The sequence below is a fragment of the Tamandua tetradactyla genome, chromosome 14 (assembly GCF_023851605.1).
Source record: "Tamandua tetradactyla isolate mTamTet1 chromosome 14, mTamTet1.pri, whole genome shotgun sequence".
NCBI classification, from domain to species: Eukaryota; Metazoa; Chordata; class Mammalia; order Pilosa; family Myrmecophagidae; genus Tamandua; species Tamandua tetradactyla.
The window spans coordinates 39,085,845-39,105,389 of record NC_135340.1 but is presented as its reverse complement, the minus strand read 5'-3'; the positions used below and the strand labels follow the sequence as shown (position 1 = coordinate 39,105,389).

Here is a 19,545-nt window from a genome sequence, read left to right as displayed (position 1 = left end):
ATTTACTTTTATACTAGGAATTGCTAGTTTACAAAATTGTGTTGCAAGACTATGCTCAGAGACATTTGGAGTTTAATAAGGCCTGCAGTCAAGGCATTGCAAAAGGTATGAGAACTATTTAAAATCATTTGGGGGTAGTCTTAAAAATGTTGAGAAGGAATTCTGTTGTTAGGTGAATGGCATTTAAAAGCAAATGATAGTTATGGTGAGGAAGGATACAAAGATGCAGCCTTAAGATTTCAGACTGAGAACAAGGAGGCACATTCTGACATTAGATTAAGCAAGGTGTAGGGATGAGGTACAATCGAGTGGATAGCAATTATGAAATTGACAGTCTTAGTTCTTGTATTATCCAGTAGGTACCATTGGTTTTATTCCCAGGGAGGATGGGAGAGTTACAAAGTTATTGGTGAAGGATTAGGAGTTGGCTTTAATGAATTTCTAAATAATTGTATGGAGCACTTCCACCACTTCCTGTTTAGGGGATATTGCTTTATATTGGAAAGTGCACTCCAGATATGACCTGGATGCAGATGGGGGCTATTAAGGGGGATTGTCCTGGGATGCTTTTATCTCATATGGATGGGTTTATTGTGTTAAGGATCTCCTTTGGGATGCTAATAAGCCTTGACCCAATAGGCATCTTGGGGCAAACAAGGGTGGTAAACATTAGCCAAGTCTACTAGTTTTAAAGTGAATCCCAGGGAGTGAAGAAGATCCCTCTCTAGAATGGTGGGTAGAGCATTCAAGGACAGTAAGATACTCATGGGTCACTAGAATGTCTCTAAGCTTACAAAATAGAGGGTTAGTTAAGTTCCTTGTTGGTTTTATCATCAACTCCCATAAGTAAGTAATTCTGAGTGGAGGTAGATCCAGAAGTGGCAGTTCAGGATAGAGTACTTACCACATTGAGTTTCACCTGAGACTCCTCTAGTTTGAAGATCAGATGTGAAGTCAGCGGAGCCATATGCAGCCTCAGGCACCCTCAGTCTTCTTCACTTGGTATAAGTAGGACTTGAGGTGCTTCCCGGTCCCCTCCCACCACTTCAGATGTCAGTACAGTCCCTGGCCCAGTGCCCATGTTTGCGACATCTGGAGCAAGGTCTAAGTGGGTCCTGAGGTCGATGATCATCTTGAAGTTTCTGGCACTCTCTCTGTCAATGGCCCTCTGACCAACAGTTGAAGCAAAGCCCTTGAGGCTTGGGGCCATTTTTCAGCTAACCTCAAGGGGACAGATCACTTTTAACTGTGACTATAATAAACTAAGCCTATTTTTTGTTCTTCTGCTTCCTCTCCTTGTCCTCTCCTCCTCCTACTCTTTCTCCTAATTGTTAGACAGAAAAGGAATTTTCCAACAGGTCCTTAATAGAAGTTTGTAGCCCCATGAAGAGTTATTGCAGCCTTTTTTGAATATTAAGGGCAGAATGGTTGATGAAATTGGTGCCTAGCAAAATGTGGATTTCCTAGGAACCCGGGCTTACATTAGTATACTTCTTTAGAACCTTAGAACAAGGCTTGGTTTTCCTCTTTCTCCTATGATTTCTCTTAGCCTATTATAATTAAATAACTTGGTGGTACATTTTCCCCTGCCTTTTAAGAAACAATTCTTAAAAATGGGGACCATCCAGAAGGTCTTCTTTATTGGAAATTGAGACATTAGCATGTCACAACCATCAAATCCCTCTCTGACCCTTGTCTTGATAAAGTATCAAAACATCTGGGCATAGGGAATCTTTGGCAACTTCCCCTGTATTTCCAGAACAAGTCTAACTATAGGACAGCACTGTAATTGAACGTCTAACTGGAGGGCTATACTTCCTCATTTTCCAGGGTATTTTGAGTGTTGGCTTTTCCTATTTTCTCTGGAAAAGGAACAGAGGAGCCTTACTATTGCTAGTGTGTCTGCTTGCCCGTCAGAACTGGGCTTTTCCCTCACCACCAGCCTAATGTCTTGGGAACACATGAAACAAAGTTGCTTGGTATATCTGGGATACCTATCTTGAGAGGTGCCTTGATCTACTTCCAGAAGGATTTCCTCACTCTTGCCCAGAAAAATGCTAGGACAGCATTCTCAAGGAGTCTTTCCCCTTCACCAGCCCAATGTTTTCGAACATTGGAGAGTAAAGTTTCCGGGTGTCCCCAGGATGTTTATCCCTGGGAAATGTCTAAATCTATGCTCCTGAAGAGTCTGTCCAACCTCAGTGAAGTATAGGATAATGCTCCCAGGAATACCTTCATGCTCTAGTTTTCTGTTTTCTGACGGCTAAACATTGAGCTTGCTTTAGAAGAATGGGAGTGTCATATTCAGTCACAATGGGTCTTAATAGAGTAAAGGATTATGGTCTGGAGTAGACACTTCTCTTGGAAAGTATTCCATTTTGTGAGCATAGGGCAGAGGTGAATCTAGGATGGCAAAAATAATACCTTGTTTTGTACAAGAACTTTTAGCCAAGAATGTTGCATTGCAGAAGATGGAATGGCTCAGAAGGCACTTAAAGCCAGGCAGAGGAAAAAAAAAGCCAACACTCAAAATATCCTGGAAAATGAGAAAGTATAGCCCTCCAGTTAGACTTTCAATTACAATGCTGTCCTACAGTAGACTTGTTCTGGAAAGACAGGGGAAGTTGCCAAAGATTCCCTATGCCCAGATGGTTATGACGTGTTATCAAGACAAGGGTCAGAGAGGGATTTGATGGTTGTGACATGCTGATGTCTCAATTTCCAATAAAGAAGACCTTCTGGATAGTCCCCATTTTTAAGAATTGTTTCCTAAAAATCAGGAGAAAATGTACCACCAAGTTATTTAATTAACTCATGGACGGGAGAGGATCTTTCTCAAAGACATGAAAAGAGAGTCTCCAGATTCCTAGAGGGAAGAGTGAAAGTGAGCTAGAGGTGTCCTTCAAAGGGTAGGAAAAGAGAGAGCATGGGGAAGGCTTAGAGAAATGAGGGGAGAGATAGAGAGAAATGTGGGTAGACAGCAGCTTTATTTGGTGTTCAGTGGACTCCTACATGACACGGACAGACCCCATTTAGGTCTCAAGGGCTGTATCACTGGCCAGTCTGAGTCTCCTTGTTTGTACTACAGTCACCTCTAAGGAGGGAACTGGAGAACTGAGACCAGATAGAGATTATGTCATGGGCGAGTCTGGTCAGAGTCCCCCTATTCTTTCCCACAGAAGCCAGTGGGAAGAAAAGTGAAAGCATATAGATCAGCCTTGGGTCAATAGCCATGACTCACCAGTCTGAATGATTGGCGAGCAGAAGTGCCTCCTGGTTAGCTCACCAAAAGATTTTACTGGATATGTGTTTCTAGATTCTTGGCTATGTCATGAGAAAGAATTCAAGGGTATGGCACAGATCAAGCAGGCAGAAAAGATGTTTATTCAAAACAGATGCAAGAAGAATATACAGAAGCTTTCACAAGAGGAGAAGCATGCAACACTGTGGGGTATTTTTTTTAGTTGAAAAAGTGTTTTTATTGGTATTTGAAAGTGAAAATGCCCAATGACAGACAGAACTTGTTTCAGACCTGGCTGATATACCCAGGAGCAGGGCTCTCTCTCCCTGCTTCTCACTTTTTGGGATGACTCCTTTCTCAGACAGCTATCCTCTTGAGGGGGCAAGAGACACATATCTTCCTGGGTTCCAACTGCATGAGAAACAAAGAACACCTCTATCTAGGGCAGCTCCAGAGAAATCCTCTCACACTTAACCACCTGTACCCAGATTTCAAAATACTTTTCCCCTGTGGTGGGAGATGCCTGGCAGCTGGGGTATCTACAGGACAAATATACTTCCAAAGCACAGAACTGAGAAAGGTGAGGGTGTGGTTCATGAAAGGGAAATCTGAGCAGTTACTGAAATAGGAGGACACAGATGCTACAAGGCCAGAACAAATACATTATCACTGTAAGTTGGAAATGTGCTTTTCTTCTTAAGGAATAGTTAACAGAGCCTTCCACTGGGACAAGGGAGTAAGGACAGAGTCGGCATATATTTTTCATTTTTTACCATTCTTTATCATTAAAACTGTTTACCCATGTACATGTGCCACTTTTTGTAAAATCACAATTGGAATTTTTTCAAATAATTTTAATTCTTAAAAATGATACCTGTATACAATTCCATAACCCTTATTCTGAGTTGGCTTCAACATGTGAACAGCAAAATCAGACATTAACAGGTAGCATATTACATCAGTTTCATACAAAACACCACAGATTTAGCACTTTGTCAAACACGAATGTTTAGAAATAAATGAGGTTATCCAGCTCTCAACTGCACACTGTAAAATACTGCTGAGTCCACATTCACACACTTTAAAATTGTCATGTTAATTGGAATATGAACCCCTAACACTAGCATTCCTCTTTTCTAATTGAGGAAACAAAACAGAACCAACATCTGAACTTTGCAGACCACACAAAATCTGCCAAATGTCAAGATTTCACTTTGACAAGAGGAATCCAAGTCAAAGAAATATGAAGTTAATACTAAGGATATCCAAGTTGTATTATTTTCTGTTCTCTGCATCTTTTGCATAGATATTAGATCTATACTTGTTGGCTTTCTGATTGTATATTTAGGCTTTAGAGCTCCCTGAAGTGCTCCCACAGTGTGTTCTAATTTCACCTCTAGACATGCTTTGTATGTAATATAGTACTGACAATGATGTCTTAACTCTATTAAATTAAGCATTAAAGGCTTATCTGATTAGAAACTGGTATCCTTAAAAAAAAATAAAAGCATCAACCCAGTAGGCCATGCAATCAGAGCAGGAGCAGTGAAGAGGGGGCTAGTTCCAGTATCCTGTTCACAGGATGAAAAGTCCACAGGAGAACCAATAACTCACCAAATTTAAACGGGAAAAACAACACAGTCGAGTTTCCAGTTAAGGTGATGTTACAGTACATACTAATTTGCCATTGTCCAATATTAATTAGAAAATCTCTGTCATCTGTCTTGAAGCCTCTTAAAGGGTAGTTCTTATTTTAACCACAAAAACTGGTGATAGGACAGACCCTTTCTAGAAGGAACTAGAACTTCATCCAGTGAGGGGTTTCTCATGCCAGTCCCACCCCCACGAGCCCTCACAGAGCTCTCTGTGTCCTGACTGTCCTCTGCCAAGCACCACGGATGCCCCATTTTAGGCAGCTTTCATTCCCAGCTGGGTTATTTTGCTTTGAAGCCTGAGATGTAGGATTTCCCTCCTTCTTTTTGCTTTTCTCTTGCTTCATTTTATTTTCCTCTTGTCTTCCTCCTCCTCTGCCAGGGTGTACCTGTTTCTCCAGAGATACTTCAGCACACCTGTCTTGACTGCTCCCAAAGTCTCTGCTCTCCCAGGTATAGCTTCCATTGGGGAAACATGCAGATAGCACAGTCTGACCCCACAGTAAACCTCTGCACGCCATGGTTGGTTTTTAAAAGACTTCCTGCCAGAGGCTAATGATTTCCTTTCTCTCCTCTTTGGTGCAGCTTCCTGATGGCAGTAACAAGCATCATGAGAGTCTTCCTTTCTTCCAGTATGCTCTCAGGTTGGCCTGCACCATTCTGAGAGGCCAGTCAGCACTGAGGGTCTTTGTGTGCTGGAGGATCTCCTTCCACGTAATCAACGTTCTCCCAACGTTTCAAGTGTCTCGCCATGTCCGCATCATTATAATCACAAAAATCCTTTTTCTTCTTCTGGGGGGATTGAGGAACCTCGCCGGCATCCCCACCGGGCCCTCACCGCGCAGGCTGAAGGCAGCCGCAACAGCAGAGGTCAGCAGCATGAAGCACAACCACCAGAGTTTTTCTGCTTCCTTTGTAACTTTTTACTAGCTATTTTAATGCTCTCCCCTTCTTCTTCTTTTGTTGATGCCTAGTGGTCATAGATAACTCACTCAGGTGCCAGAGGCTGTAAAATCCAGGGGCTGTAAAATCCAGGGGCTGTTTACCACTATTTTCCTCATGGACATCATCCTCTTTGTGGCTGACTGCCCTCCAGAATTTGCTGTTTGGTCATTAGCCAGCCCCCACTGTAATTCTATCCCTGCATTACCAGCACTCTGCTCACCCCTAGAAATGGGGTCCACTCTGATTGGACAGTGATTGTGCCATAATGATTGTGCCATAATGATACTTTGAATATCACCAGCACATTCATTAAAAACGATGATACAGATTTTGGGTTGCCAATTTGATTTTTCTAACCTATATTTTGTTTAAGCCCTTGAAGTGATTTTTAATTTCTTGACTCAAAAAGTTTAGTTGGAATCATTGGACTGGTATGTTTGCATTCCAGGAATAAATAGTCCTACCTCATGGAAATATAGGTTTTTTAATACATTAAGTTGTAATATCATCCATGTAAATGCCCCTGTCCTTTCCCTAGATAATTTTACTCATTCTTCAGCCCCTAACTTAAACATTGCTTTCTCAGGAAGGCTTCCCAAGTATGAAGAATAGGACTGAGTTGAACACCCTGCCTATTGAATTGTGTTAGAGCTTTATGCATTCATCCTTTACTACACTTATTAAAGTTTAAATTTCACATTTATTTATCTAGCTATTTTATTTATAATTTATGATTTACACCAGAAGACCAACTCTGCAATATCACTGTAACCCAATTTATAGCACATGGTATGGCATATAGCAGGCATTTAACAAATTCCTATTGAATATATGAATAAATGAAAGTGGTAAAGAAGTTTACCAATTTACATTTACAATATTTCTGTTTTGTCTCAAATATTAAATATGTGTGAGGGTATTGAGAAATGGGGACTCATGCATTAGGCCAAGAGGGAATAGTTGCAATCACAGAGCATGTCAATACCAATTTGGCAATATCTAATACATATGATGATTTAATATCTAATTAACCCCATAATTTCAACTCTTGATATATATCATTGGAAAGTCTTCCTATGTACAAGTGAACATATAGTACAATAATGTTCATTGGCAGTATTGTTTGTAGAAGCATTTAAAAAACCACAGAACTAAGAACTTAGTAACTAAAGCAATGAAAAAAACTTTGAGTGACTGGAAATGTTCTGAATGTTCAACAGCTAAAAAAATGGAGGAATAAGCGTGGTGCATTCATCTGACAAATAAGCATTTCTTAAATGAATAAGAACTACATATATAAGCAGAGCTATTTTCAAGAAAATGTTGCAAACATGCAAATGTATAATAGCTATCTTTATATGCATGTGTTGTAATATTACTACATAATGCACATACATTAGCAAAAGAAATTATTGTTTTATCTTTTTTTTAATGTACTGATGTCTATCCTCAGGGTACAGTGATAAATACACAAGCTGGTTGCCTTGAACAATTTAGAAGGCTAGAAGTCCACTGTCAAGGTTTGCCAGGCTATGCTTTCTCCTGGAGAAAGGAGAAAATTTGGTTGTTGTCTTGCCAGAAATTCTTGGGGTTACTTGGTTTGAAGATTTGTCTCTATTCTGGTACATGGAGATCTCTATTTCGGTCCCTGGATTCTCCTAACTGACTATATACAAATTTCCTCTGCTTGTATGGTCTTCAGCCATCTTTGAGTGAGTCTACTCTCATTTAATTGACTTTGAACGTCTTATTTACAAACGAGTTCCTATCCACAGTACTAAAGTTTAGGACTTGAACATATCTTTATTTTGTGGACATAATTCAATTCACAACAGTTTGTACATTATCTTTTACTACACTGGAAATTTTACAGTCAACCATTTTCAATCTCCATAATCATGGCCCTTCAGGAGGTAACAATAAAGATATTATTTACCTGGCAGAATTTTTAAGATGTTGCTTTATTGAGTTATATCAACACAGCATAGAAGCCATCTGAGTACACAATCTCGCATTCACAGTATCATCACATAGTTATGTATACAACCCAATGATCAAATTTAGAACATTTTCATTAATCTGGAAAAGAAATACAATAAAAAAGAAAATCCTAATCATCTCATACTCTTTATGTCCCCTTATTATTGACATATAGTATTGGTATGGTACATTAGTAACTGCTTGTTCTAGTTTGCTAGCTGCTGGAATGCAATATACCAGAAAGGGGAATTTAATGAGTTGCTAGTTTACAGTTCTAAGGCTGAGAAAATGTCCCAATTAAAACAAGTCTATAGAAATGTCCAATCAAAGGCATCCAGGGAAAGATACCTTGGTTCAAGAAGGCCGATGAAGTTCAGGGTTTCTCTCTCAAGTGAGAAGGCACATGGCGAACACAGTCAGGGCTTCACTCTCAGCTGGAAGGGCACATGCCGAACATGGCATCATCTGCTAGCTTTCTCTCCTGGCTTCTGGTTTCACAAAGCTCCCCAGGAGGCGTTTTCCTTATTCATCTCCAAAGGTTGATGCCTGGTGGACTCTCTGCTTCGTGGTGCTGCAGCATTCTCTGCTCTCTCTGAATCTCTCATTTTCCAAAATATTTCCTCTTTTATAGGACTCCAATAAACCAGTCAAGACCCACCCAAATGGGTGGAGACATATCATCCCTTAATCTGGTTTAACAACCACTCTTGACTAAATCACATCATCCAGGGAGATGATCTGATTACAGTTTCAAACATACAGTATTGAATAGAGATTATTCTACCTTTATGCAATGATATTTTGATTAAATCATAGCTTTTCTAGGGGCATACTTCCTTTCAAACCATCATACTGCTGATGAAAGAGTATTATAATATTACTATTAACTATAGTCCATAGTCTGTAATGGACATTTACATTTTCCCCTTATAATCATCTATTATAAACTCCTTATAATAGTGTCATACATCTTATCTAGTTCATGAAAGAACTTATTAATATTTTACCATTAATCAAGGACATTATCCACGACAAGTTTTACTGTGTTATACATTCACATGCTTTAACCTCCAACTTTCCTTCAGATGTCATATATGACTCTAAACTCCCTCTTTCCAGCAAACTCACTCACCATTTTTCATCACTGTTAATTATTTTCACAATAAGATGCTACCTCTGTCCATTTCCATTGTCTAAGTCCACCTTAGTTAAATACTCTGCACATATTATGCAATGCTTTTCGATCTTTAGCCTTATTCTATATCCTGGTTACCTATAGTGTAGATTTTATGCCTATGAGTATGCATATAATTATATTACATGTTGTGTCTATTAATTTACATACTACAAGTATTACATATTATAATATGTTCACATCCATCAGATCATGCAATATTTGTCCTTTTGTGTCTGGCCTATTTTACTTGATAAAGTGTGCTCAAGTTTCATCCATGTTGTCACATGCTTCAGAACTTCATTCTCCCTTACTGCTGAGTACTATTCCATCGTGTGTATATATACTGCATTTTTTAATCCAAAAAAATTAGATTTCTTTCCATCTTTTCGCAGTTGTGAATAATCCTGCTATGAATATTGGTGTACAGATGTCTGTTTACATCCCTGCTTTCAGATTTTATGGATATATTGAGAGAAATGAAATGCTGTGTCTTATACTGAGCTTCTTGAGGAATCGCCAATCCATCCTTCACTATGGCTGTACAATTTTAATTCTCACCAGCATTGAATATGTGTTCCAGTTTATCCACATCCTCTCCAACATTGTAGTTGCCTGTTTGTTTAATTAGCTGGCAGCATTTTATATGTGTTTAGTAGAATTCAGACAAGATCTACTTCTTAGCCTTATTTTGCAAGAGAAACATTCACAAAGATAATTCATAATAATCTCAATTCTGACCATTACCTATTATATGGAGATATCTCCAAGGCTTTCAGTTTTAAGAACTGTCTCCCTTGACATTGTCGATAAGCTGTGACTAGATCTTGCTACTCATAGTGTTGTCAATTTCAGTACCACCTGGAAATTATTAGAAGTTCAGAATCTCAGGCCCCAACTGCACCTCTTGATTCAAAACCTGTACTTTGAAAAGATCCACAAGTGATTCATATGCATATTATCTGTTTGTATTATTCAAGTCACTAGAATAGGTAGCTGGTAATTGATTCTGACAGGAGTCTGAGAAAATAAGGCATTTTCACCATGGCTCCCTCCACCATTAGTTGATGTTTGTCACTGGGAATATCATTCCCTATCTATTCTGGCTGCATCTGTCTAGCCAATTGGGCCTCATAGGCTTTGGACCAATACTCAAGGCAGAAAGTGAGAAGACCAATGGAGCTTTGGAGGTTGAACATTATCACAATGAGCCCAAGCTTGCAACTGTCCAGGAAGCTGCAACTGAAAGTAGAGATAAGCTGAATGGATGCATTGTAGGACATCAAATGCTTTTGCTATAGTCCCTTATTTCCACAACTTAGATCCACTCATTCCTTGTATTATGTCCTTTCTGTTTCTGAGTCCTCAAGGTATTGAAACCTACAACCTATAAAGATGACTTAACAAAGAGCCATCACAGATATTTATCATCCCCATCCTCCATCACTCCTTCTAGGTGTAAGTGAATCATATTGTATAGATAGCCTGTCACCTGGGCACTTAGAGCTTCAGATATGAAGATTATGAATGCTGGGTTGCCTTGTCCTTGTCAGGTTGTGCATACTGAATTTTCTGATTCAGTGCTATAACTGGGCATGAAAGTACTAGTATGGTCCCTTCTGAGACCTCTTCAGTTCAGACAACGTACTGATTGTCCTCATTGTGTAACAGCAATGATAATTAGAGTAGATGACACTGACCAGCATAGTGACTTCTTTGCCTATTTTTTTGCCAGCAAGATAATTTCCAATGGAAGTAGCCATAGCTTCAATTTCAATAGAACTCATTCTGGATCCCTTGGTAGAAGTTTCCCCCTCCCATCTTGTTAACCATGATTTAACCAGCAGGCAATATTGTCACAGGGCTTCAAGAACAGGTTTTGTAAATGGATCACTGGGAATTAAGGGGAGTGGAGTAAAACTTCAACTTCTTGCTTGGCAGACTTTTGTATTTTGGCTACTGGGAGTAGAGTCCCCCTTTTTGGCTGGTGATTAAATATGTATGCACACTCACACATGGTGGAGAACAAAGACCAGAATTGTCAGGCTATCATCCCCGCACAAATGTCATTGCTTACCAGAGTATTTCTTGGCAGCCTCCTCTCCTTCCACTCCTTTCATGAGGTATTTTACAATGTCAGAAGAAATTTTGTCACACCTGGTGGCACTGATACTATTATCCAGTGGATAGAGGCCAAGGATACTACTAAACCTACTACATTGAAGAGGACAGCTCCACATGCAGACCATTGTGCATCCCAAAATATCAGCAACGCTGAGGTTATGAAGAATTGGCTAGCTTTTTAATGCTAATTGTTTTAGATATACTCACACACTACTATACAATCCAACGTATATAATCAGTGACTTACAGTATAATATCTCAGTTGTGTATTTATCACCACAACCCAATTTTAGAATTTTTCATTTCTTTAAAAAGAAAAATAAAAAATAAACATAAAAAAGAAAGCCTATAACACCACATACCCCTTCTACCCCTACTATTGTTGACTCCTAGTATTGGTGTAGTTTATTTGATGCTGTTGATGAAAGAATATTTATTACTGTTAACTATATTCTGTAGATTGCAGTAGGTTCATTTTCCTCCCTTATACCCCTCTACTATTATATGGTAGACATATATATGACAAGATATATGTCATATATATTGTTCATGAAAGAATTTATTTATTGGGCTGGTTTGAAAGAATGTATGCCCCATAGAAAAGCCATGCTTTAATCAAAATCCCATTTCATAAAGGTAGAATAATCCCTATTAAATACTGTATGTTTGAAACTGTAATCAGATCATCTCCTTGGATGATGTGATGTAGTCAAGAGTGGTTGTTAAACTGGATTAGGTGACAACATGTCTCTACCCATTTGGGTGGGTCTTGTTTGGTTTATTGGAGTCCTATAAAAGAGGAAACATTTTGGAAAAAGAGATTCAGAGAGCAGAGCAGAATGACATAACCACAAAAAACAGAGTCCAACAGCCAGCGACCTTTGAAGATAAAGAAGGAAAATGTCTCCTGGGGAGCTTCATGAAACCGGAAGCCAGGAGAGAAAGTTAGCAGATGACTCCATGTTTGCCATGCGCCCTTCAAGCTGAGAGAGAAACCCTGACTGTGTTTACCATGTGGCTTCTCACTTGAGAGAGAAACCCTGAATTTCACTGGCCTTCCTGAACCAAGGTATCTTTCCTTGGATGGATGCCTTTGATTGGACATTTCTATAGACTTGTTTTAATTGGGACATTTTCTCGGCCTTAGAACTGTAAACTAACAACTTATTAAATTCCCCTTTTTAAAAGCCATTCCATTTCTGGTATATTGCATTCCAGCAGCTATCAAACTAGAACATTTATATTTATAGAATTAATCACAGACATCACCCAATACAGAGTTCATTGTGTTCATCATTCCCACATTTTACCCTCCAGCTTTCCTCCTGATGTCCTACATTACTCTTGAAGACCCCTTCCAACCACATTCACAGACTGTTCAGCTATATTACTGATAGTGCCAATAATTTGCTACTGTTGGATGTATCCTATTAAAGACATTTGTATCCTACCCAGTTTAAAATTTCTTTACCTATTAAGCAACTGCTCCTCATTCTCTTGTCTCATTCTATCTCTTGATAGAACAATATTCTAGATTTTAAGACTATGACTTTATATATTTTAATTAGTACATTTTACTGAAATTACACAATATTGGTCTTTTTTTTTGTTTGGCTTATTTCATTCAGTATTATGTCCTCAAGTTTCATCAATGTTACTGTGTGCTTCAGGAATTCGCTCCTTCTTACTGTTGAGTAGTATTGTATGTATATACCACAATTTTTTTATGCATTCATTGGTTGATGGACACCTGTGTGTTTTCATTTTTTGGCAATTATGAACAATATCTCTATGAACGTTGGTGTGCAAGTGTCCATTTACATCCCTGCTTTCAGATCATCTGGTTATATAATGAGTATTGGGATAGCCAGGTCCTAAGGCAACTCTATATTTAGCTTTCTGAGGATCTTGTTGAGTTTTTGTAATACATTCAGAAAATGTTCTATCAAGTAGACTGCTTCCAGATGATGCAGTATAAGACAAGTCCAGTGAATGCTATGATCATGTGTCCATTGTTTTACTTTCTTTGGTTGGAATCTATATTTAAAAATCAGGCATTCTATAATAATGAGGATATTGGCACAGGCAGGAGATCTGCAGGAAAAGAAGCAAACCCTATCTAGGAAAAACAATCTCAGAAGGGAAAAATCTTTGCAGCCTCCAGAATAAAAGGTTATTTTTAAAATGCATGTTCCTTGAGATATATTCACACACTAAATAGTCCATCCAAAATATACAATCAATGGCACACAATAGTATAGTGTGCATTCATCACCACAATCAATTTTAGAAACTGTTCACTTCTCCACGAAAGAAACAAAAATAAATTAAAAAGAACATTCAAAACATCCCATGTGCCATATCACTCCACATTATTTATTTATTTGTTTTATCCCTATTTTATTACTCAAATGCCTGAGCACTGGATAAAGGTATGGCAGTCACAAGGCTTCACAATCACGTGGTCAGACAATGTGCTATTTGAAAGTGTTGTGAACCCCAGAGAAGCAATGTCATTTAATCCTGAGTCAATATTGTAGGGTAGAAACCTTGGATTAGATTGTTTCCATGGAGACTGACTCACTCAATTGTGGGTGTGGCTTTTTATTAGATTACTCCATCAAGATTTGACTTGCTATATAATCGGTGTGGCCTTTTGATTACATTGACATGTGACTCTGTCCCTTCAATGTGGGTCTTGATTAGTTTACTGGAGTCCTTTGAAAGAAGAGACATTTTGGAGAAAACATCACTGCTGAAGAGCCTATAGAGAGAACATTTGCCTAGACATGGCAATTTGGAATTGTACAGACCAGCAGATGCAGCCATGTGCCTTCCCATGAGATTCTAAGCAATCCGGAACCCAGATTTGTGTCCTGTGGGAGCTAAAAGAAGGCTCACAGACACTTAGAGAGGAAACCACTGGCATCAGGAGCTGAATGGAACAGAACCAGGAACAAGGACCAACAGATGCCAGCACCATGCCTTCCCATGTGACAGACATACGCTTTTCTTGAGTTAAGGTATCTTTCTCTGGATGCCTTAATTGGGACATTTTTGTGACCTTACAACCATAAACTTACACCTTAATAAATTCCCTTTTTAAGATCCATTCTATTAATCCAGCAGTATTTAGCAAACCAATGCACCAGATAAAAGCTATGTGGTTATACCCTCATCATCAGGAGTTCAATCTACTTGTGAAAACCTTGTGTCTGATGTTGCTTTTCTTCAGGGTGCAGACAGATGAGTAAAAAAAATAAATAATAGAGTAGATAAAAGGTAAAAAATTGGGTAGATTGAAATACTGGTGGTCAATGAGAGGGAGGAATGAGTGGTATAGGGTAAATGAGTTTTTTCTGTTTTTCTTTTATTTCTTTGTCTGGGGTGATGTAAATGTTCTCAAAATAAACATGTTGATATATACACAACTATGTGATGATATTGTGAAGCATTGATTATATAATGTGGCTGACTACATGTGTGTGAAAAGATTTCTCAGTGAAAATATTAGGAAAAAAAAGAAGAATCCAGTCTACTGAATCACAGTTCAACAGTTTTCCTTCTAGCAATTATAATACTCTAGAAACTAAAAAGGAATATCTATATAATGTGTAAGAATAACCTCCAGGGTGACCACTTGACTCTTTTTGCGATCTCCAAGCCACTGAAATTTATTTTGTTTCAATTCTTTCCCTCCTTTTGGTCAGGAAGGCATTCTCAATCACATGATGTCAGGGTCCAGGCTCATCCCTGGGAGTCATGTCCCAATTGCCAGGTAGACTTATACCCCTGGGTGTCATGTCCCACATAGCAGGGAGGTTTGTGAGTTTATTTGTAGTGTTCACTGAGAGTGAGAGGGCATATCTTAGGAGCAAAAAGGGTTCTCTGGGGTTGATTCTTAGGCATAATTAAAAGTAAGCTTAGCATCTCCTTTCCAGGAATATGTTTCATAAGGGCAGGCCCAAGATCAAGGGCTTGACCTATTAAATTGCAGGCTCTTAATACTTGTGAGAATATCAGGAGTTCCCCATGTGGGGAAGCTTAATAGTTCCCCATTCTCTGCAGTCCCTTAAGGGAACATTGCAAATACTTTTTAATATTCTACTCAAAATATGGTGAGATGTCTCAGGGTCTATTACATTAATGTGTACAAAATAACAAGATCTCCTTCCCTATTCTAGGTTCCTACAGTTATGCTCTATAAAGAAACTAACCATACAGGTTAAATTAGGTAGTGTGCTACAGATAATACAAATTTTGTACCAAATAAACAGCACCTCCTTTGGTTTCACATAGAAGACGAAGTTTTAAACTACAGTCAATATCATCTCAATTCTGTATCCTGATTTACTTTAGTCCTAACCTAGTCTGCTTCATTCATATCTCTAATTGAAGTCTCCTTTTCAGCTTCTTTAACATTTGCTGTATGGAGTAATGCTGACTTTCAGAACTATAGAACTTTAAGTCTGAATCTCAGTTGTTACACATATAAACAAAGTGCAAAGGAACTATCAGGTTATGCATAAAGAGATCAAAATCTCAGAATTTAGACATAACCACTACAATTGAGGAATAGATGTGACTGCTATAATAACTTACAATCTAGGAAAATTTTAAATAAGGCTTGCTGAACACAGAATGAAACAATTTTGATGTAATCAACTTACTACCAGTTACTGGTTGGTTTTAAAGAGTGATGCCAATTTGAGTGCTTAACATTTTTCTTTGCTGCTGGAAAGATGGCAAAAAAGAGCAGCAGTGGCATTATCAAACTTGGTAAGAAAATGCTCATTTCTTGTGGCTCATGTACAGTTTCCAACTCTACCAATCTCTGTAGGCACTTTGTGAAAGTACTGTGGTGAATGAGATCTACTGGAAGACTCATTCTTTATATCTGAGTGTTGAGTGCACCCAATATGGGGCACAGTGTTAAGGGCATTGCTCTGAAAAACAAAAATCTGCATCCTTTGTGTCACTCTCATTGGTCTATTGTCATGCTTGCTCCTCAAAGATCCTTGTTTCAGATTTTTCTATCTGGTTCCTTTTGTGCCCCAGACCAATCAATGAAGCCTTTGGCAGTACCTTTAGTCATCCTTTAGTCTTATCTTGTTTAGAGGGCCGTTAACTCCACTATGCAAATTAACAACTAAATGCAATACTCGCAGCTCTTCGCAGTACAGGAATTTCCTCCATCTTTATACTCTAAGGCCTCACTTACAGGGGTGGTAGAGTAGCAGCAGTCCATTTTTGCCTTGCACCCATGCCTTCAGACAACACGCATGTGAAGAAAGCCTGAGGCTTTTCTCCTGTGTCAGTTGCTTTTGTGAAACCTTTTCACTTCCCACCATGAACCCACAGTTATGGTCTGAGGAAAGTAAGTTGGTGCAGTAGAGATAGTTCTGTGTCTTTTGGATTTGTTTCTTAATATACCAAATAATTAGAATTCATTCTATTAAGTAACAATAACCTTAGTATGGGGCAGAATTTAAGGTGGGTATCAATAGCTTGGCTAATAAGTAACTTACACTGTTACAGACACTGTATACCTCCTAACAATTAACAAGCTATTTTATTAAGCATCACTAATTCTTATCCTTTATACACATATAATTTAAGACAAATGAAAGGAACTTAATTTACTAAGCCCCACTAAAGAAAATCAGTGTTAAAATTCTCAGTACTTTGAAATCAGTATTAAAATTTTCAACACTTTTCATCTATCACTGTGGATGGTTTGGATAAAATTCCAACTTCTTTGTACTTTATTCCCACATTGTCATTTTTCAGGCATTTGTTCAGGTATTTAATTTATATTTCCTGAGTGGAGTAGATTAAGGAGGACTACAGCTTTTCCAGAACTCCTAGAAATCTTGCCTTTCAATCCTGGAAAATATTCTCAACCCTGGTTTTTTATGAAAGGAAATACAATTGATGTTGCACTTCACAATGTGAAACAAGTGACTTCTCAAAGACTATTAACTAAAATTTATAAATTGCATTGTATATTTATTCCTTTACATTAGGCTTTGGATATTTATGTTTGAAAACAAGCAGCCCTAGAAGAAAATAAAAATCAAAAGGATGGCAACAATGTAAAAATGTCTTATTAAAGAATTTTAAGAATGTTTAAGGAAGTAGTTAAGTAAGTCATGCAGTGTTAAGGCTAAACCCAATATTGAAGCATATGATGACCTGGTTTTCAGCAAAACATGCAATGTCTTAAAAAATGCTGCTTCTTTTTATTTAGCTTTGTCTTAACTATATTCTAGGCACCTAATTCACTTTAAATTACTATCCTTGTTTTGTGATTTCTCTGAAAAATCACTTCTGATGCAATTATGGCTGTTAGTTTGTTGTTCCTTGAAGATCATTAAAAGCCACTATTTTTCCATGGAGGTTACAGGATGAAAATGCTCTGGCAAGGTGGAATTCTTTCAAACTTGAGTCTTCTTTTTTCAGTCAATATTTTCCAGTGAAGACTTATTGGCTTATAGTGTTAATCCCCAAAGCAATCTATGGGTTCTTTTATATGAGTATAGTTGCTATATAGCTCAAAACATAAAATAGACTTCTGGTTTCTTTTTTATCAGGAAATGAATTATATAGAGAGGGACCGATTTATCTTAAGACACGTCACTTATTTGATATAACTTCAACACAAAACTATTTCACATGTAATATATTATTAAATAAGACCAGAGCACCATGTGGTGAGTGGTGTTTAGAATGATAATGTGTTCTGTTTTAATAAGGATAACAATAATAATAATCACCCATATCTTCTTAGGATAAGTTACACCTAAGAGATGGAGTTTGGTGTTCATTTACATATTGTGAGTGTCTTTTTAAGTCCAGATGATTTTCCTCAAAGCAACTTTCATCTCCTTATTCCTAAGGCTATAAATTAGAGGATTACAGAATGGTGTTACCACAGAATAAAACAAGGTATTTTTTTGTATTTTTGCGAGTGTCCTGATCCAGGGTTAATGTACCTCACCATAAGAGGGGCAAAAAACAGGACCACCACAGCCAGATGAGAAGCACAGGTGGAGAAAGCCTTGCATTTGCTTGCAGCTGAGGGCATCCATAGTATAGTCAGAATCACCAAAGCATAGGAGCAAAAGATAAAGAGAAAAGTGCTATTCATGAGGATTACATTGAAAATAGAGTAAATAAACTGCATGGTGGCATCTATAGAACATGACAACATCATCAGAGGGACAGGATCACACAGGAAATGATTGGTGATATTTGGCCCACAATAAGGTAACCGTGAAATGAGAACAACTGGGGTTATACAGAGGATGAAACCACTTGACCATCCAAAGATGACAAGGACAGTGTATAGCTCTTTAGTCATGATATGTGGATAATGCAGGGGACGGCAGATGGCCAGGTACCTGTCAAAGGCCATGATGCAAAGGTAGAAGCCCTCATCACACCCAAAAGAAAAGAAGAAATAGAACTGTGTGAAACAACCCACAAAGGAGATGGACTTGCTTGTGGAGAGGAAGTTGGCCAACATGTTAGGGACAGTCATGGAGACATAACACATTTCCAGGAAAGAGAAATTCCCCAGGAGGATGTACATGGGGATGTGAAGGCGCCGGTCCCACTGCACAGCACAGGCTATGGCTGTGTTTCCCATCAGAGTCAGAGTGTAGGTTACTGAGAAGAGTCCGAAGAAGAAGAGCTGCATTTCTGGGCTTCAGGGAAAGCCCAGGAGGATAAAGTGGCTAATGGAATTGGTAGTTTCTCTCCTAGATGCATTCATTAGCCTAGAAATAATAGAGATGACACTAGTTATTGAAATTTGATGCAGAATGATGTTTTTTTCCTGGAGCACCAAATTTCTTTACCATTTGTGCAGTAAAATCATAAAAAATGAGGTTTCTGCTAACATAACAACGTATGATTTCACAACTTGTTCCTGAAGAGTATTGTTTCATTATAATAAAATGTACATAAAATTAAAAAAAACACGTTAAGGCAAGCATTAAATAAGTTTAGGGCACTGTACTACACATAAGGTTTCAAATTTTGTCATTGAGATTTCACTATTTTCTATTCATCTATATCTTCATCTGTTTACCATAATAAGATATTTTATGAATGCTTCAGTCCATGAGAATGGTCTTTCTAAGGAATTATGTAAAGCTAATTTATTCTAATTAGTGAGAGTGGCAAAAATAAAGAGCAAGTCACATTAAGCCATTTCTCATTGTGATACAGAACACAGACAATGTTCCTTGTTTTCCCATGGTATTACAAAGTGTTGATTAAAGGAACCTCTTTGGCTCCAAGATATATTGTTTTTATTGGACTATACCTAACATATCAACATATAGAAAATGCTTCCTCTATATCAAGCCAGCTGGATTCAGCTCTAGTAAATGGATTAAAGTTTTGATTCACTCCTATATGAA

General features: G+C 38.1%; 1 pseudogene; it reads right to left on the bottom strand.

Moving 5' to 3' along the window:
* Positions 1-5,093: 5,093 nt before the first annotated feature.
* Positions 5,094-18,203, bottom strand: LOC143655334 (LRP chaperone MESD pseudogene; annotated as a pseudogene).
* Positions 18,204-19,545: the final 1,342 nt, after the last annotated feature.